Source organism: Manis javanica, chromosome 7 (genome assembly GCF_040802235.1).
Source record: "Manis javanica isolate MJ-LG chromosome 7, MJ_LKY, whole genome shotgun sequence".
In the NCBI taxonomy this organism is placed as follows: Eukaryota; Metazoa; Chordata; class Mammalia; order Pholidota; family Manidae; genus Manis; species Manis javanica.
In genome coordinates, this window is record NC_133162.1 from 137,147,682 (window position 1) to 137,169,419 (window position 21,738).

Sequence of the window (21,738 nt, forward strand, 5' to 3'; positions counted from 1 at the left end):
TTTGTGTCCCCCTCGCTGCACCGACCTCCCGCGCCCTCCCCGCGCCCCTTCTCCCCCCTTCAGGCGCTTCCCCCACGGCCTCTTCCTTCCTGCCCTCCTCGGGCCGTCGGTGGCACCGCGGCTCATCGCGTGCGCCACCGCAGACATTCTTCTCGATGGCCGTTCGTCTTGTCGGTTTAGCTATGCTTCACATTTTTTCCATGATATCTTAGTACCAATACTTGGAAATTCTTTCAAATGCGTTCTCTCCCCCAGCCGGTGCGCTGTCGCGGGCTCTCTGCCTACGGGGCAGAGCTGGGGACGTGGCGGCGCCACAGGTTCCCGGCCCCCAGGTCTCTCTCCGCTGCCCGAGGAGCATCTGCCGCTCGCCAGCAGCTCCCCGGTGGGACGGCCCCGGTCCCCGCCACCCATCCGTGCCGCCCTGTCCTGGCCGGTCCAGCCGGGGCCCTGCAAGCGAGACGGCCGAGCCCTTCAGGAGACCTCCCGCCACTGTGGGGTCCTTCTGTCGGAGGGCCACGGGGGTTTCCACCCTGCGCGTCCCCTCAACCTGCTGAGCGTGGCCTCCGCCCCATTTCTGGGCTGCCAGTTTCTGCTCTGGCTCCAGGCACTTCAGCTCCGAGCTCGAGAGCTTGTGTGGCTGTGTGAGCCCCAACTTTGGGATTGTAACGAAGGGCGCTGAAATCTGCAACCCCAGGACCCCCTAGCTTTTCTTGTCCCTCTCCCCTTGGGGCTTCTGCCAAGTCTAGCGTTTACAGGACTTTTAACTTTGCAACTTTCCATTGAAAATAGGATGGGTGCTATGTTTCATTTTCTATGTTCATCAATATGTCTATGTGTTTTTTGTTTATTTTTGTCAAGTTCCCAGGTAGAGAAAGAAACATAAGACTATCCTGTTGCCATATTAGACCACTGGTTGTGATTTTGAAACAAAAACAACAAAACCCACAATTTTTATTTATTTTTTTCCTAATACGTTCATGTGATAGGTCCTGTTCGTGGCACAATGTCGAGAAATCCCTTGTGGCTCTGCTTGTTTCACGACATCTGTTCAATATTAGCAGGATTTAGGGTGATTTCACATCCTGTTTCATTTACCTCCTCACCCTCTGCCTTTTCTCTTTATTCCTATTTACTTTTGTCAGTAACGGTCTGATCATCTCTCGTTTTCTGCAGCAGGCCCTTGCCACGACTTCAGTGTATTTCCCTAGAGGGTGAATAGGTGAAGCTTGGTATATATCAGAAAATTTATATTGGCCAATTCGTCCATCTCATGTGCTTGATGCTGGTGAGCCCGGCAGTGTCGGTCAGTATGGACCCTGCTCAGGGGTGGCCGTTTGTCATTCTGGCCCTATTTACTTACTTAATCACAGATCGCAGAAAGAGAGGCATTGGCACATCCCAGTGTATTTAATAAATGCGTTAAAGGTAAGATTCAGGCTGTGATTTGTTTATTTTTTTTTTGACATCTTATTGCTCTGGACTGGTAACCGACCGAGGCACCCTTACCTTCTTGGAGAGAAGTTTGAGGAGGAGACACCTGCACCCTCAGTGGGCTTCCATTCCTGCAAAGACCCGTAACTAAAAAACACTTTCAGTAAGAAGGATTTAGTCACAAATCCACAGTTCTGAGAAATCCCAGGCCTGATTTTGTTTGGTTGAACCCAGGCCTTCGGAGACGCCTCCTGCACGAGTCTTGTGGGTTCCCCCACTCCCTCCGCATTCCTCTCTAGTGGTGGTGGTTAAAGCTGCTGACGCTGTGCCCTCGTCTGCCCCATGCGTCTCCCTCTGGTGCCCCAGGCTCCCTCAGCTGCTGGGCTGGGTCCACTCCCAGAGACTGCAGGGATGGGATGCTTCCTCCATTCTTTGTCAGGCTGTCATTTCTGTTCATCTTTCAACTGCTCACAGTTTAAACCTCCTCAAGTCTGTGGAAACTTTCTCAGCCCAAAAGCTCCACCTGTTCTCTCTTCCATGCACACTGCTTCCCTCCCTTCGTGCAAACTGTGCAACACAGAGTGGTTGCTCCCGGGTCTGAGCATCTGCTGCCCCTATGTTTGGAATCATGCTTTTGATGTTTGCTTATATTCTCAGGGCAGCTCAGGACATTTTTTCCAGTACCTGGTAGAGGCTGACCACTGAATTAAGACACTAAGTTGACAGCTTGGGGTGGGGACAGCCACCTTGAGTTACCAAGCAGTCATTTGGTTGCAAGAAACTGCTCAAAAAATTGGTTTAGATGAAAATGGGTCACTTAACTTAAAGTTTCAGGGATCTTTCCAGGGTCCCAAATGATAGCATCAGGAATTTCTTGATGGAAACTAACATCAGGCTCTGTAATCTGTCAGGGTGATCATTTTGTCATTGCACATAGATTGAAAGTGCTTTAATGCTAGTAATTGTGCCTTATGCTTCTGTATTCTAAATTGTTGGCAACATTGGGCACAAAAGTAGGTGTTCAGTGAGTAGGTAATGTAATTTTGCTAATGTTCCAGTCGCTCAATGTTAGGACAATCAAGTAAGTAGCCTGATACTCAGAAATGTCAATATAAGAAGCAATTCCTATTTGTTTATTAGCCGGGGGTTTGGGGTCTTGGTGGGAAGCACACACTTCTGAGGAGCACTTAGTGGGGATGCTCAAGCCTTTAGTAATGAGCATATTACTGAGAGAATGGATTTGATCTGTAAATCTTTGGATTAGTCCTCATTTTTCATCTACCTGCCACTTAGTTTCACAGTCCTTCACACTTAAGTGAGGTTCTTTCAGTCATCTGAATCTAGTCTGAATAGATGTGAATTCTAAATTGACAACTGCAAATGGGTCCATTAGCATGTAAATTTGTGTCAGCATGGCCCCAATAGATTTTTGCCTTTTTTTTTTGCTTTTTTTTTTCCCAGAACGATTTCTAAGTGCTGGGCTATGAGAAGAAAGATGTTATCTGGAATTTCTTTTTTCTCTTGTAGCTCCATAGAATTGAGGAGCATTCCAGGAATAGGTCTAATTATCATTTGGGCGTTTTGAAATGCTTTATTACTATTTTTTGAGAATGTAATTATAATATGTTAGGGACTAAAGAAGGATATATTGAGGTCATATGTGTCAAGCCCTTATCATAAATAATTTCATTTAATCTAAGAAATCTGAGATCTACTATTCTTAGATGTGTCTTGTCCAAAGTCCAAAGGTTCATGGCCCAACTCAATATTTTCACAAGTTGTTATTTTTATAAATTGTACTTTTGCTGTTTGCCATAATAGTAAAAAATAAAAAAGGTTCCTGTAGAAATTGAAGAAAGAAATCCTACCAACCATTATCGTGTCCTTAGGTATAGCTATTCATTTTTTTACATATATTCTCTATCCATAAGATATTTACTTGATTAACACTACATTGTATGCATTATTTTCTGTCCTTATAGTAAGCATTATGCCACAGCATTTTTCTATTTAAAATTAACTTATTACTATGTATGACATCAATCTACGTGTTTTTCCCACCTCTTGGTCAAGAACTATTATCTAATTGAAACTTTAAATACAACTTGTCCTTTATATTCATAACATGGAGCTGAGAGGAAAGATCCAAAATCTTTTCTCTTTAGGTTGATTTATTGTCAAACCAGCCTATACAACTGAATGGATAATACAAATCTTAGTTTGAAGCATAGTACAGAAATCAGAGAAGAGAGTGAATAATATACTAGGTAATATAATGTGGATATATTTGTGTTAATACACATGGAAGACAGATAGATTCTAAAATTTTTCTTCTAACCAAATTTGTAACCATTTAAAATAGAAGAAAATGTTGAATCTAAAAATTGGGTGTCTGGTTCATATGATAACTGAGATTTTCTTTTAGACAATAATGGTTATGATGACTTTAAAAACATGGAAGTAATACATGTTTATTAATGAAAATACATGTTTATTAAAGGAGATGAAAACATGAGGGTTTTGAAATAATTTGGGGTCAGATATGATTAAATTAATCTCCTACTTTCTGTGAAACTGTATGAAAAATTTTAGTACATTTTTACTTGCTTCTAATAAGATGTTCATACTCTGTAGTACTTACCAGAATTTTTATTATTTATGGAATTGGAAATTTTAAAATCAATGCAGTATATGAAAAATAAACATCAGCAAACCCATAGCAAGTAACTCCTAGTACCTCCATACCACACTGGGCGGAGTGCAGTCACCTTATTCCATCCTTGTGCCCTTACTTTAAGCCTAGTTAAAGGGCCCACAGTTCCCAGTCCTTTCATCCTTGAAAAGAACAGCTCCGCAGCCATGTGTCTCTGAGAGACAAGTCCCCTCAGGACCAGTTTGTGTCACGACCTCTGGGTGCCGACGTGCCCACTGTCATGTCTCCAGGCTCTTGGCTGTGCGTCGGCTCCAGCCCCTCTGGGTCAGCTGCCATTCTGACCCCCCCTGGATGCTGGCATAGTGCACATGCACGTTCCTATTTCACAGTCACTTCGTGACTTTCCTTGTCTCAGCAGAGGCCCCTCTGAGAATCTGTGGGTGTTCAGTCCTCTGGGGTCCCATCCTGGCACCAGCTGTCACACTCCTTTATAACAATTGGGGGAAAATATTATGAATTCCTCACATGAATCAATGGATATAATCAATGCAAACAGTATTTCTTTTTCTTACTCTTTTTGGCTGACAGTTGGTGGTGCTCCCTTCTACAACTACCATGTGAAGCCACCCGAAGTCGCACAGCAGCCACCCTTTGCCCTGCACAGACTCTAACGTCATGGCTGCCAAGTGTAATCCTCCCAAGATAGAATTTGCCAGATGAAATGTACCTACTAATCCCCTTCCTGATTAATTATAGCTCTCAGCCTGGCCCCTGGCATCCCTGAGGACCTTTGCTTCTATCCGATGGAACTGTCCTCATATAGCTTATGATGAATAACTAACTCAAGGTGGCCTTTCAAAGTCTAGTCATATGACCTCCGTGACAAGGTGACAGGGTGCAGAAGGAGGTCACTGTGGATCTGCGTGAATGCACAGCAGAGCCTGACAGACTGACTCTACCTCAACCCCCTCCCCTCCTCAGCTGAGCCCAGGGGAGGCACAAAGGAGACACGGCACCATCTTGCTGGGTGAACCTGTAGTGACGGGAATACCCAATAATGCTGTCCAGACACCTGAGAGGAAGTTTCCAGAAGATGTCTCATGTCTCAGAGGTTGCAGCTTTCACTTTCTTGTTGGTACAGGGTCTGTGGGAAGGTCCCGGTGCTGGTCCCTGCAGCATTTCAGCCACCTGCCAGCTTTGCTTCAGACCCCAGCAGACAGGGTCGGCTGCTCGCTCCATCCAGCATTCCCGCTTCAGGGACGTGGGGATCACAAGTGTATGTTGCTGTTCTGAAAAAAAGTGATCATTAAAAATGTCCCAGGACATATATAGTTTTTGCAGGCATGACGGTTAACCTTGAAATTTTGGCCTTTTTCCAACTTGAGTAATTGCGTTCTGCCAAGTCTAAGTCCCCAAACATTTTTTAATTGAGGATTTATCCTTCCTTCTCCTCCTAAAAGCTGCTCAAGAGTTTACCCGTGTCAGCACGGCAGATGGGACATGGCGCCCCAAGGCACTGCCACCTGATGGGTAAGGAGTCAGCATTCTGAGACAGTGGCCCTTTCTTGAGTGATTGTACTAGGGACTTGAGGGGGGAGTTATTCTACAAAGTTCCTTTAGGTTGTTTGTCTACTGTCATTTGATGTTTATAATATCAATGAGAATCAAAGATTTGAGAACAGAGTGAGAACATTTAACAGGTGCATTGCACAAGTTAGATGGAAATGGTCCATCTGTGCATCTGTCACAGACCCAATAGCCTCACATGTACAGGGTTCACACGTCTGTGGTAATGTGCTCTTTGACTGGCACCTGTTTCAGGAGGTGGGACGGCCCTCAGGAGGGCCTGAGGAGCTATCTGCCTCTCTCCCTTCCGTTTGCTCCACTATCAGCGGCTGCATAATGATAAACATCGTAATAATAATGATAATAACAGCAATAATACCAGCAGCTTGGCAGTTATTATATTCTCACACTGAGCCGGAAAAATAAATATGTTATCTCACTTGATCCTCACAGAAATCCTCTTTAATAATCACTGCTATTCTGATTGTACAGATGAGAAACAGGCTTCAATTTCCAGGTGACAGATCAAGATTTCAGAATATATCAGACTGACTCTGAAACCTGCTCTTGAACTGCTATCATTCTTGCTTCTCTTCCACAGCCAGAGATGAGGTCAGATCTGAGATTAAGCAAACAGACAACAACAAAAGAACTGAAAAGAAAAGCACCACATGCTGCCCTGCCTGTTTGCGCTGGAGTGGAGACTGTAGGTAGGGTGCTTGGTTGAAACTACAACAGGGCCTTTATGAAAAGTTTCTTAAGTTTGAAAACTCCAAAATCTGATGTTTTTATGTTTATATTTAAGACACCAAGGCTTTTTGCAGCTGTATTTATAAACTGACAACATTCTTACCTAAGGTATTAGTTCAATGATAAGCATTTGGGACCATCAATTATGGTCGACCCTCAGTTGCAACCTATATGTGGCTTGAAGGAAACAGGGTGGAAGCTTATGCAGATGGTCACTGAGAGGAATATTCGGCTCAGACATTTTAGGGCAGCCACCACTCTGAATTCTATTTGGCTTTGAAATAAGCTAATAAAATGGACATTTAATTATCCAGTAAGAAGAGTTCCGTAACTCATTATCTTCATGTGATGGGGACATCTGATACAACATAATTAAAGAGGTGGCACAAGGGAGGTGAGCTCAGGTTCTCAAGTTTTCAAGCGGCACAACTCCCAGTTATGAAAGGCTGAGTAAGACATACTCCATAAACACATTTACAGACCATGGCCTGTGCGGCGAGACAGTCCCAACAAGCACCAGTAAGGAGCAGCGTCAATGACTGTGGAAGACAGCGGGCTTCCTGGCCAGGACCCTTTCCTTCCGACCGTACTTGCTTTCTTAGAAAAATCGGGTGCACTTCAGGTGAGCTTCCAGAGTTCCCAGCAATGTCTTCGCCATCCCTGTGAGCTCGCTTGGAGCACATCTTCACACAACGACTTTATTGCCTTTACAACCATGAACATTTGCAAGAGTTCTGGTCATTAACGGATGAGAAACCTGAGGTTCTAAGAGGTCAGACGACCTTCCCACAGCCACACAGTCCAGTTGGAGTCCCTCTGTCCAGTCATCTCTATCTAACCACCAAGCAGCGCCACCAAATTGATGTCATTTGATAAGGCTGTGACGGAGCAATATTGCCCAGGTTTGCATAGGTCTTAGGCACCATACTAGCAACTGTACATGTGCACAACCCCACTGGATCTTTGTAATATACTGGCAAGGTCAGTCATTATTGTAGCTTTACAGATATAAAAAATTAAGTTGCAGAAAAGTTATATTGCCTGAAAAGACCACCCAGCTTGCGTGAGCAGGAGATTTGAGCAGTGGCTTGCCTGTCTGGAAAGCCTGTGTCCCTCCCCTAACTCCTCAAGGGAAGTCACTCTATAAATGGTCTTTATTGTCCAGTGGTTAATGTTCCAGGAAACATGTTGATAGTCCACCAAGGCAGAAATCCCCCAACAGTAAGGTACAATTACTTTCCTACTAAATTATTGCCTAGAAAATACTCCAAAGAGGGAAGCACAGAGTAGGTGGGCTCACTCCCTTCTGCAATTTCAAAACAAGAATGAAATGTAATTGTTCATCAAGTCAAGAGGATTCCAGACATATTCGTTTCCTAATTTCTTACTTCAGTTTATTGGGTTTCAAGCATCTCTCAACTCTTTGAGGATTGTCAGATTTCTACTCTGGGTAAAGGGAATGAATCAGTTTCTCTCCTAATTTCCAACTTTATTTAAGTGGTGTCCATTTGCAAAACTCTACATATCTCCTCAGGCTGAACAGGAAGTCCAGCACAGTTGAAATTCTGCAGATGAAGGATTTGTCCTGATCCAGATTCTTTCAGTGCAGGGAAAGCACAGGACAGGAAGACACAGCAGACCACCCTCCCGGCTTGCATTTTCCTATTTGGAAATCTGCCTTTGGCTGCAAGACTCCGTCAACACATACTGAGCAGTGTCTCTGTGTCAATATATATTATATATATATTGGGAAATATATATATTTGTAAAATATATATAAATTTATAAATAAACTGAGATATACATTGGGAAGCAAATGGACAAGATGCAGCTCTCTCCTAAAGCCACCTCCACACTCGTCCCAGGCAAGCAGCAGTGCAGACACATGGGGGTCTCCCCAGGCTCTGCCTGGAGGCACAGGGCGTCATGGCAAAGTCCGCTCACAGCTGTGGTCCTTAAAAACAGGTTAATTTCTCAGCAGGACTGTAGATCATTACATATATGAAGTCTGTATCTATAAATCCTTTATTCCATGAAACACATCACCTCCAGAGGTGCCTTCTAGACGTTTTTGCTCTTGAAGTGTGACTGTGAGCATTAGTAGAAAGCACTTGGTTTCGGAACACATGTTTGATTGCCGGCCCTGGTACATTCCAATTGTATCCTCACAAACCAATTAAACTCTCTGAACCTCGGGGTTCTCATCTGGGTAAGTCCCAGCTACCACCCACCTCACAAGATTACTACAAGAATATGAAGAAATGGTGTATGAAAATATCTACACAGAAGCTGGATCCACTAGTTGACAGTTCCTGTATAAAACAAAACAGAACAAGTGTCTGAGTGAGTGGGGGGTAATCCTGGGATGCTTCAGCATCCCTGCAGGTATGAGGCCCTTCGATTAAGGGCAGCATGGGCGCCTCCTGGCAACTCATATTTTTATCGGTGTCACATTGGATACATTCCGTAAAAGCTAATTTGGTCCCTTTTTTGTTGCAGTCAAATACATGACCTTGTTGTGTTTATTCATTGATCTAGTTTCCAAATACAAGCAACTAATTTTTTACTTCATAAGCAGCTATGGAAACATCTCAGAAAAGTTTCAGGCTGTGTCATTTACATACCCCATCTTAGGAAATCTTACTTTCCATGTATATTAAGTAGGGTAAGTAAACATCTTGTCTTCCTGGATTTTTGAATAAAACTTTTATTTATAAAAAAATTCATTTTATGTTTGTGATGTTCACATTCTCCTAGAGATAAAGTATTTTTTTCTACATTTAGACAGAAAGCAAAATGTAAATATTTTTATGGGAGAAGAGGAAATGGCGTGTATTCCTGCCAAGGAGGGAATGGTGGCCGTCGGGTCCTTCCGTCCTCTGGGAGGCTTCTGGCCAGGGTGGGAGAGTGGGAGGTTCCGAGCCCTGGGAAAAAGCAGGGTGCAGGGACCCCCCAGTGTAAGACGGCTGAGGACGCGATGGGAGACAGGGGGTGTGAAAGGGCTTTTAAAGGAAATTTAGGGAACTGGAGAATTTCACCAAAGTCTAGTTCTGCTCTAGGGAGCTTGAAAATGCCTATATTCTCTGTATCTAAGAAGCATGGAACAGAAATGGAAACAATTTTAATACCGAAAAGGCCTTGAAGAGTTATCTGCCTGGTAAGCTCCAAATTTAGCTAATAATCTGGGCCTCTGGGGGGAGTCTTTTCAAAATGCATGTTCCTAAATTCCACCCTAACCCTTCCTGAACTGGGCACAAGAACACTTACGTATCAACTACGGTTCTCAGTTCCAGGTGACTGAAACCAACTGAGGCTGACGTCAGCAAGAAGGCATGTGCTCAAAGGAAAAGGAGAAGCTCCGAGATTCCTGGGAGCTGAAGAACGCAGCTGGGGAGGAATGCAGGGACCTAGCAGAAAGGCAACCTGGGCTGCAGGGAAGGCTGCCTGCAGCCGTTCTGGGAGGCCTGCTCCTGACACCCAGGCTGTAGCTCCTCCTGCCCCCAAGGGAGGACACAGCTGCTGCCTGGGCTGGAGACCCCAGGGCTTCTCCCGCCCCCTGCTTCTCTGTGACAGCTTCCCCAGGTCCAAATCAGGTGGCTCATCTGGTCAGTGGCTGAGACAAGGCCGCATGCCTGTGCCTGTGCCCTCCCAGCTAGGGACACTTGGAAGCAACCACCTACCTGTCCTCTCTGGTTCTGTACGGGGAGGTCTAGGATTCTGCAGCAGAATTGCATAGTAGGTTCAGACTGAGAAATAAAGAGGGTGAGTCATCTCAGATAGTAAGTCCGAATGCAGGGTCTGGGTCTGACGCAGCAACCGTCTCTATTTCATTGTCCTGCCATCCTCGGTCGTTTGCCTCGTCACCTCTTGCTGACAACATGGCTGCACCATACCAGGCATCATCCCGCACCACTACCAATGCTGAGGAAAACGAAAAGGTGGCGCTAAACCTCCCCACAGGACTCCCTTTTTAACTGAGGTGAAAATATTTCCCTGAACATTTTTACCCCCCAGCCTCCACCCCGCAATCCAGGTCCAGAGTCAACTGACATGCCAGTTCCTAGGCTGATTCCTGGAATGCAACGGAATCACCAGGTGGCAGTGGATCTACAGTGCTTCTTTCTCGGTTTGGGATAGAGGCCCCCCTTCCCTCTGATGGGGGGTGACACTGTCTCAAGAATATTCAGGCAAATTAGTCGAGACAAAAGCACAGCATTGACTTATTTGGAGACAACAAATGGTATCCGTCAGGGTCAGGAGCTACTTGAACACAGGAAACACAAGCTGGCAGCCAAATCAGCACCCACAGCCAGCATTCTGTAGTTTTCAAGTCCCCTGGGTGTTTGTTCTGAAGCCAGATTTCCCTGCTGTTTGTCACACTGGCTTTTGTATGCATGTACCTAAGCTATTCTTCTCCTTTTCCAAGAGAAGACGCATCCAGGGATGGGGCGTATTCCAAGGACACATATACAACATAAGGACAAATACTCAACTCTTGTGATTTGGGGGCTGGTGTAATTTCCGTGTCATGACTGCAGCTTCCACTCCCAGACGCCTTCATAACATCGTGCTAAGTGGTTTGTGTGCATTATCTCCAGTTTTCATAAGTGCTCTATGATGTACACACCCACATGGAAAAACAGAAGCGGCGTGCAGCTGGCTTGCCCAGCACCACGGAACCAGGAAACAGTGGAGCCCGCAGGACTTGAACAAATTTCTCTATGGCTGCAAAGTCTATTTCTACTACAGAACCCCAAGAATTTTTTAAAGTATCTGTTCCCTACAGACAGTAACAGTCTTCTCGTCTCACAGGACCCTTAACTAGTGAGCCAATCTTGAAGTGCACCTGTGTGTGTGTGTGTGTGTGTGTGTGTGTGTGTGTTTTAGCCATTGCTGACATGACCCCTCAAGTCACGCTCAGCGCTGAGGTGCACTTTCTCTGTGTTTGTCTTCCTGAGTCCTTGTCCCCATGGCATTAAGGAGGTTGTGTTCTTGTAGTTTTATCACTGACAGCCTGCCCAGTAAATTAAGCTTAATTATGCGTCTGCCTCAGGCATATTTAACATATTTAAAAAAAAATAATACAGATACTACCATTTACAAAATAATGGACAGTCCTGTCTTTAGGAAGCAAAATGTAAAGGCAGGGCTGATATGGGGAAGGAGTGGGGCATGAGGTGTGTGTAAGAAAAGGAACTGCTGAATTGTCTCTGAAGGCAGGAGGGCAGGACACCTTCAGGAAATTAGAAGCAAGGTAGTGGCCTCCGCTTTCCTTCCAGCACTACCTGCTAGCCAAGCCCGCTTTTCCACCCGTTCTCCTGTCTCTGCTGACTTTTGGGGCAGCTCTTTCTGTTCGGCCAGCAGCAGAGAATGGGGTTCCAATAGCTGGTGGCACTTCTCTAGTGCTGGCAGGTGCACCCGGCCTGACGCTGCCACCATCACCAGGCTCTGTGAGCAGGTCTGGAGTCAGTGGGGGTACGTCGCTGACCCGGAAAATGAGCCGACTGGCTTCCATAGAATATCCACCACCTAGGCTGGGTACCTGTCCAAGAAGGACAGGGTACAAGGTAATCCCCCAGGTCAGTGGGAGAAGCCACCCGAGGGGCTTGTTGAGGTTCCGGCCAGGAATCTCTGATGCCGTAATTATGACGGAGGACACCGGTGGCTTCCACCAAAGGCTGCAGGTGAGTCTAACTTCAGGCACCTTAGGTGCTTCTGCAACAGAAAGCAGGCCTTACAGACAGAATCACATGTGAATTTTGTTTTCCATTTGAGGGCTAGATGACAAAAGAGAATCATGGCACAGGAACTAAGGCTAGAGATTATAGTATTTGCAGTAAGGGATTTTTAAAAATTATGTATCATGCTGTCATGCTGTTCTTCTAGAAACATATGGTAGCCAAATAATATCCCCATGGAACATTGTAGTTTTTAAAGGTAATAATGGAATTAGGCTTCCTTGTGCCCGCCTCCTTTGTACAAACATGAGAATTTCTCTTAGGAGTGGAATTGATATGTTTTAGGATTAGTTTATCTTCAACTGTGTTAGATTTTGTGAAATATGATTGTTCAATGTGTCATCAACACATTTAAAGTCCCACAGTGGGGTATCTGAGTTTTCATTGTTGACTTTACCAACACGGTTTACCATCAGACTTAATTCTGTCGTTGTGAACAGGATCAAATGGTATCTCATGATGGTGTTTTACTTACATTTCTCAGAATACTGCAGAGGCAGAACGTTTTTCTTGGTTATGGTCATTTCAAACTCCTCATAGTGAACAAATTATTTATGATATTCTATGTTTTTCCTATTGATTTATAGGATTTTAAAACATATTTAATACTAATTTATTGCATGCATTGTTTTTATTATGTAAAACATGACATATTTTGAATATATACACCTTTTTCCAGTCGGTGGCTTATTTTTAGATGTTTTATGCTGTTGTTTGTATCAAAGATGTTTTAATTATGAAGAATTCAAGGTCTTGAATCCTTTTCTTTCAGATATGTGCATTTTCTGTCTTGCTTAAAGAATACTTCACTATGACTATAACATTGATAGTTAGTTTTTTAAAACACTTTAAGTTAAATACTTATATGTCATATGTAGTTTTCTAATATGCCTGAAATTTATCATTCATAATAGTGTGGAGTAGAAGTCAGTATTGGGTTCAAAGCAAAATTGGGCAGAAGGTAAAGGGATTTCCCATATACCCCTGTCCCCACACATGTATAGTCTCCCCTGTTATCAACATTCCCACCAGAGTGGGACATTTATTAAAACTGATGAACCTACATTGACATATCATTATCACCCAAATACATTGTTTAGGTTTGAGTTCACTTTTGATGTGAATTGTATGGGTTTAGACCAACATAAAAATTGCTTGATGACCATACATTTGCACATAGATTTTCTTTTGTTCTATCTATTGGTATCTCTTATCACCTTATAAGACATTCTTTTATAAGGCATCCTTGATATTCTTCTTGCTAATGTCCTTTTAAAACCATGATAGATTTTCCTTTTATTTTAAAAGCTAAATAACTTGGACTCTAAAAATTAGATGTCTTTTGAAATGTAGCTTGAAATGTCAAGATGTGTTTGCCATTACTGAAAAGACTGACATTAAACGCCACACTTTCCACTCTTCATTAGATTGGGGAAATGAGTTTCTGGGATCTATATAAACCTGGGCCAAAATGTGCTTACTTAATATGGTCTTGAGTCATTATATGCATGAAGAAACTTGACTTGTGAAAGATAACAAGTTTTTCAAGAACTTATAAATGGGTTATTAATTGTCCTTTTTTCGGTTACCTTGAGACTCTGCAGACACCATGCCCTGCATACAGATGAAAGCTACGGAAGAAACAACTAAAGCGACAAGTGAACCATTTTTTTTTTCTGTTGAATTGTCCCATGAATCAAAAGCATTACTATGGACAGATGTTGATCTGTGTCAGATGCCCATGAAAATATTGATCTGAAATATATTACTTGCCAGACATTTAGCTCATATCAAATTTTGATCAAATGTTTAATAAATTAATACACCCATATTTATTGACATGTATAGGTATGCTCACTTTTGACTGTTTGAATCCAGTTAGAGATGTTAGCCTGTCATTTTAAAAATTGTGATATAATCGACATACAGCACTGTATCAGTTTTAGGTGTACAACATAATGGTTATCTATCTATATGTATATATATTGCAAACTTATCATCAACTTAACATCATTCACCACATATATTACAATTTTTTTTCTTGTGGTGAGAACATGTAAGATCTACTCTTTAAGCAACTTTCAAATATGCAATACAGTATCATGGTATTTTTTACATCATATTCCCATGACTTATTTAAAACTTGAAATTTTGTAATTTTTTACTGCATTTACCCATTCTGACCTTGCCACATCCCCTCACCTCTTGCACCCACCACCAATCCGTTCATCTGGTCTCTGTACCTATGAGCTTGGTTGTTTTTTGTTTTTCTTTTTTGTCTCTGATTTCACGAAAAAGTGAGGCCATATGGTATTTGTTTTTCTCTACCTCACTTATTTCACTTAGCATAATGACCTCAAGATCCAGGTATGTTGTTACAAATGGCAAGATCCTGCTCTTTTTTGTGGCTATTTTGTGATATTCCATCATGTGCACAAGGGCTTCCTTTTCTCCATATTCTTGCCTATACTTAGTTCCTGTTTTTTTGATAAGAGCCATTCTAACAGGTATGAGGTGACAAATCATTGTGCATTTGATTGGCATTTCCTGATGATTAGAGATGCTGAGCACCTCTTCATGTACTTGCTGGCCATCTGCCAGTCTTTGGAAAAATGTCTGTTCTTATCCTCTGCCCATTTTTAATTGGATTATTTTCCTATTGATTTCTGATTTATTTATATATTTTAGATATTAACCCCTTTTCAGATACGTGATTTGCAAATGTTTTCTCCCATGTGGTAGGTTGTGTTTTCATTTTGTTGATGTTTTCCTTCACTGTGCAGAAGCATTTTAGTTTGATAAAGTCAAACTTGTTTGCTTTTTTCATTTGTTAACCTTTGCTTTTGATGTAAACTCCGAAAAGCCATTGCCAAGACCAATGTCAAGGAGATTTCTGCTTGTTTTCTTTTAGTTTTATGGTTTCAGATCTTATATCTTTAATCCATTTTCAGTTGGTTTTTTTATATGGCTTTAGATATGAGTCCAGTTTCACTCTTTTGCACATGGCTGTCCAGTGTTCCCGGCACCGTTTATTGAGTGCTTTCCTCATTGTATATTCTTGGCTTTTTTGTCTTGTATTAACTGACCATGTCTGCTTGGCCTTATTTCTGAGTGTTCGACTCTGTTTCACTGATTTATGTATCTGTTCTTATGCCAATACTATATTGTTTTTGATTGCTATAACTTTGTAATATAGTTTAAAATCAATGTGATGCCTCCAGCTTTGTTCCTATTTCTCAAGATTGCTTTGGCTATTTGGGTCTTTTGTGTTTGCATACACATTTCAGAGTTATTTGTTCTGTTGCTGTGAAAAATGCTATTTGAATTTTAATAAGTTTTGTATTGGCTTTGTAGATTTTTGGGGGTAGTGTAGTTATTTTAATAGTATCAGTTCTCCAATTCATGAGCACAGAATTTCTTTCACAAAGTCTTATAATTTTCAGTGGACAAATCTTTCATATCCTTGGTTAAATTAATTGCAAGGTATTTTTTTATTTTTTGCAAATGGGGCTATTTTCTTAATTTTTATCTCTGATAGTTCATTATTACTATAAAGAAACTTAATTTCTGTATGTTGATTTTGTATCCTGCAAATATGCTGAATTTATTTATTAGTACAAACAGTTTTCTGTGAAAGTCTAGGGTTTTCTATATATAGTATCATGTCATTTGCAAGCAGTGACAGTTTTACTTCTTCCTCTCCAACTGAGATGCCTTTTATGTCTTTTTCTTGTCTAATTACTTAGAATTTCCAATTGCATGTTTAATAAAAATGGCAAGAGAGGGTGTCCTTGTCTTTTTCCTGATCTTAAAGGAAAAGCTTCTGGCTTTTCACCCTTAAGTATGATGTTACCTGTCATATATGGTAATTAGTATATTGAGATATGTTCCCTCTTTACACTTTGTTGAGAATTTGTATCATACATGAACTTTGTCAAATGCCTTATCCACATCTGTTGAGGTGATCATATGGTTTTAACCCTTCGTTTTGTTAAAATGGTATTTTATAGTGGTTGATTTGTAAATGTTAGACCATTCTTGCATCCCTATAATAACTCCCTTATTTGATCAACGTGTATAATCCTTTGAATGTATTGTTTAATTTGGTCAGCTAGTAGGTTGTTCATTTTCTTATTGTTGAAATTTCATGATCTTCTTATGTTTTCGAAACAGTTCTTTATCTGATATGTCTTTTGTAAATATTTCTCCCAGTCTGTCTTGTCTTTTCATTTTCTTGACAGTGCCTTTTGTGGAGTAGAAGTTCTTAATTTTAATGAAGTCAAATTTGTCTATTATTTCCTTCATGAATTGTGCTTTTGGTGTTGTATTTAAACGGTAATCACCCAAACCAAGGTCGTCTAGATTTTCTCTCATGTTATCTTCTGATAGTTTCATAGTTTTATGTTTTACATGTAGGTGTGTGATCCTTCTTGAGATGGTTTTTGTAAGGGTATAAAGTCCATGTCTAGATTTCTTTGTTTTTTTCCCATGTAATATCCAGTTTTCCCAGTACCATTTTTTGAAGAGAAAATATCCTTTCTTCATTATATCACTTTTGTTTCTTTGGTAATGATAATTGACTACATTTTTGTGGATCTATTTTGGGCTCTCTATTTTGTCCTGTTTAGCTATTTGCCTTTTTAAACTTAATTTTTGTCAATGCCACATTGCTTTATATGACATCTTTATAAGAAGTCTTGAAGGTGCATAGAGCCAGTTCTCCAACTTTGCTCTTCTCTCTCAATATTGTGTCGGCTACTTGGAGCAAGATAACTTGCTGAAATTTTGATTGAGATTGTGTGGAATTTATAGGTCTAGTTGTGAATAACTGACATTTTAGTAATATCTAGCCTTCCTATCCAACAGCATGGACTATTAATTCATTTACTTAGTTCTTTAATATCTTTTATTGGAGATTAAGTTTTCCTCATAAATACTCTTCCTAGTTTGTTATATTTGTACCTAAATATTTCATGTTTTGAATGCTATTATAAATGGTATTGTGTTTTTAATTTCAATTTCTAATTTTTCATGAAGATTAATTCATTGCATGTGTAGTTTTGAATAGATAAGACAGGGGATGCCCCATAAAGATGAGCTAAGGAAAGACATCATCATAGAAAGAACATATCTGACTGCATGATTAGCATCATTGACAATAGCCATCTTATGTCTTTGGGCAGTTCCTTATATCCTCAAGGTCCTTCATCAAATGGATGTGCTAGTCTCTTATATCAGAACCCCTACTCCTGCCCTGACCTTCTATGGTTGTATAATTCTATAAATAGCTGTGAAGGATAAAGTGTTTCTTTAAACAGCCATGCTATCTGTAAGCAATAACACTTGTTAAACTGCCGTCACTGTTCCATCATCATCTCCACCAAACCCATTTATAATTGAACTATGTGGGTTTTATCCTGTGCTTAGAAGCTACCAGAGCACACAAGATGATCAGTAAATTGTCCCCCACAGATGATGGCTTTATGTTGACTTCAGAGTAAATATCAATATTCATATACTTTTCTCACCAAACTCTATCTCTGCCCAGCCCAAGCTAATTGACTTTGAGTTATGTACTGTAGAAATTAGAACCAAGTGGATATCAAGAGGTGAATATGATATTTCATTTAATTTCATCTATGGAATTTCATTTTCTTATTCAATTATATAAATCTAACAATGCCTTTGTTTTAAAAACATAAAGCCACATTTGTCATACAGAAAAAATAAGAAAATATGAAGGATTTCTTAATAAATGGGCAGTAAATTATTCTCGTTCTTGTAACACTCTCAAAAAATGGCATGCATAATTTTCTTCTCCCTTTTTGCTGTCCTTTATCAAGAGCATATTTAAATTCATCATAGGAAACAGGAAGAAAGTTGATAATATTTGTGTGTGTGTGTGATTAAACACATTTTCTAATTAATCCTGTCACCTCAATGTAATGATGATGAATATTATTAATTTAACTTTTTATGTCCTATTAGGGACATCTTTATGAAGAAATCTGTAATTTGTGGAAGTGCTTTTTAAATAAAAAGTTACAACTCACCTTCAAAAGCCTTTGAATTAAGGATCACTATTAAATCATTTATTTCATTATATTTATGTTTTCTGTTTCTTTATATTTATCTTTGCTAATTCAAATGACAAACATTGCATATATGAATGTGTGTGTGTGTGTGTATATATATATATACACACACACACACACATATAAGCATTTCTATAAAAAGTACTCCAAATCATCTTTTACTTTTTATTTTTCTTTAAGTGGAGGGTTGCAGTTGAGAAATGGCCTCCACCAAACACATCTGACATCAATCACTCCACTCTCATAATCAGGAGAGGTTTAGGTAATATAAGTACATGTGTACTTGATCACAATTTTTGAGTTTCTATAGAGGTTCCCTTTGACCCTTGTTTTTACCATCTCCTTTGAGAGATGTTAGCAAATCCAATGTTAAAATCTCTTCACTATTTTCATTAAGTACTTGAGTACAAAAGATAAGTTGAAATATAAGATGATGCCTCAGATGAAGTGAGAGGGAGATGGCAGGTTGGAAGGACCTGAGCAGAGCCTTCTGAATTCTGTCCATAATCAGACAGATAAGATTTTTTTTCTGGACTTCCTGTTTCTACTGGAAACTAATATTAGTCTCAAAAGTTAGGTTCATAGAGGATGGATTCAGGAACCAATGAACATCCCCCTTCCTTTAAAATGTCCTGTAATATTGAGCATCCCAAGAGCAGGAGTTGTTGTTTACCACTCATTTTTCAACCTTCATCCCTAACATAGTGCCTGGCACAAAGCTGATCTGAACAAAATTTGGCTGAATCTAATTGAATTGACTTCTCTAACTAGATCCAAGTACTAGCAGCAAATGCCTGCCCATTTACCTCTACTGACCAGATGATAATCCTCTGGGGCTCATAATCCTTCAGTCAAAGGCTTGCTGAAACACGGCAGGCCCAAGTGTTCCTAGCGCCTTTTCTCTAGTAATCTGCACTGATTGTGCAAATGACCATCCCAAATCATCCAGGTCTCTCTCTTCCAGTCATAATTTCCCAGTGTGAAAAGTTGAAAGCAGCTAGAGGCCAAAAGAAGAAAACTCCAAGGATGGCACAGGTGGGGTTGTAGATAAATATGACTTGTCTGTATTCCTTAAGGCTCATAATTAGGTAACATTTCTTGGGCAGTCACACAACCAAGCCCGGAAAACGAGGCATACCTGCAGAGGACAGGGGGCTGGCTGGGTTTTGGAGCCAAACCCCAGTTCTGTGTTTTATTGGTGTTGCCCTTGGAATAAATCACTAGTCTAAGGACCTCATTCTCTTTGTCTTTAAAATAGGAGCACTGATAATCAATACAGAGGATTATTGTGAGAAACATACAAACAAAATAATGGATGTGAGAGGACGTCCTGTCGCAGGGGCACTCCTGCAGACCCACCCCCGCTGTTGCCCTGGTCCTGGGTTCCCGGCCACAAGTAGTCCCCTCATGTTGAGTGACTTGTTTCTGGGCAACAGAATATGGAAAGAGTAATAGACGTATCACTTTTGTGTTTGGATTACAGAAGGCTGTGATACCTGCCTCACTAGCTGACTCTGTCTTGCCAGCTTTGATAAAGTGGGCTGGCATGCTGGGGAGCGCCCCCGGGGAAGGAGCTAAGGGCAGCTTCCAGCCAACCGCGAGCAAGCAACTGAGGTCAACAGTCCAACACCGTGCAAGAACTTACATCTTGCCAACAGCCACATTGGCGAGCTTGGAAGATCTTTCTCCAGTTGAGTGTGGTGCTGAGATCAAAGCCCCATCTGATACCTTGACTGTAGCCTGTGGGAGGCATTGTGGAGAGGATTCAGTTAAACTATGCCCACACAACTGAGCCCAGAAACGACTATGAGATAATAGGGGTGTGTTGCTTTAAGATGCTAAGTTTTTGATGTGCTAAGCAGTAATAGATAATAAATAAAAACATCAAAGCTATATATATATAAATGTGATATATGAACATAAACACAGATGTATGTATATACACATAAACGTATACATTCATATGCACATAAATACATTCATATATGTGTGTATACTGTGCACCATAATTTTATATGTAGCTATATATAATACATAATACATAATTATGCACAATGATAGGAGTAGAATCAGATAATATATCTTGATACTAACTCAAAAACTCTTCAGTGAACTGTCAACAGCTGAAGATGTCACCAGGAAAATGCTGGCTGGTCAAGTGCACCTTGTCTCCCAGAGAAGCTGCATAGCCCTTTGCAGGTACAGAAACTGGATCCATAAGTATCTTAAAATGGAGAGCAGTTGAGGGCTGTTCATGCATAAGGATCATCACATAAGACACAAACCTAAAGGTGTAAGAAGTGGGTAAGCTGTAGTGAGGACTGCCTGGACCCGTGAACTTGAGCACGGGGCAGGGCCTAGAGCCTTCTCCCCCTGAAGGCCTCGGGGAGGCCAGCGCCGTGTCCTCCTGTGTTGCTGTAAGGCTGAGAAGGGACGCAGCGCTGATCCAAGGCCAGTGTTTCTGGGAACCGCTGGGCAGGCGGTGCCCACATTGTCTCTTCGGCTCTTCCTCCAGAAATTTCCCGCTGCTTCAGAGCCCCTACGGGCGGCAGAGCTCTCCCTGGGATGCCCACGCCCTCTGCTCATCAGCTGGGAGCCCAGGACTAGTCCGCCTCCAAGGCGACTCGGCCCACCTCCCTGCTCACCGCAGTCCAGTTCCACGGCTTCGTTTGCAGTGTCCGAGCTGCCGTGTGTGGGTCTGGATGGGGCGACATGCTCTCCCCTAGACGGCCTGTGTTCCAGAATCTCCAACCAAGTGACGTCAGAAAGAGATGCTTTGAAGCTTGACTTCGCAGTATTTGTTCCTTCCTGGAGTTTCGGACTGTGGGAAGGGCGTGTCTCAGTGGGCAAAGCTTGGGATTCAAACAAACTGTCCCCCAAACATTCTACCACTTAAGGGTCTGCAACGAGGGACTGGAGCCGCAAAGCGACGTGGAAGCCACAGCCAGTGAGGCAGAAGTGGACGCAGGTCGCGTGCCCGGGGAGTCGGGTAAGCTGTTCTAAGGAGGAGCCACGAGCAGACTGTCGGAGGCCGCAGGTGGGTCCCCACGGTGAAGCCTGAGCAGTGACCACAGCCACCTGCCAGGAGAAAATCTCCAAAGACTTCGATGTGACGAGCGTCAGTGAAATGTGGGACGGTGGCAGCCCGAGGAGGAGCCGAGAGGAGAGTCATTCGCTGCTGCGACAAAATAAACCTGGCCACGTGCGGCGAGGGCGGGGCTGCGCCTGCCCCCAAAGAGCCAGGAGCCCCAGTGCCAGGGCCCGGCACGGGCACAGCGGGGGACTGGGCAGGTGGTCACCTTCCATGGGGCTGCAGGGGTTCAGGCCGTCCCTGCTGGCCACAAAACCCGGGCCCAAATCCCCACTTCCATTTATACCCTGCAGTTCTTTTTTTTCATACGAAGCATCTGTTTTTCCGACATGTCCCTCCGAGAAACAGCGTGACAGTCCACACCCCGGATGGACAAGCCACTTTCAAACCCGGGCCTCGCAGCGACTCTCTCTC

General features: G+C 42.1%; 1 long non-coding RNA gene across 1 annotated transcript; it reads right to left on the bottom strand.

The window, feature by feature from the left end:
- Positions 1 to 19,917: 19,917 nt before the first annotated feature.
- Positions 19,918 to 20,966, bottom strand: LOC140850636 (uncharacterized). Its single transcript, XR_012133587.1, has 3 exons — positions 20,879 to 20,966; positions 20,328 to 20,518; positions 19,918 to 19,973 (listed from the first exon to the last, which is right to left on the bottom strand). It is a non-coding gene; the product is annotated as an uncharacterized lncRNA (long non-coding RNA).
- Positions 20,967 to 21,738: the final 772 nt, after the last annotated feature.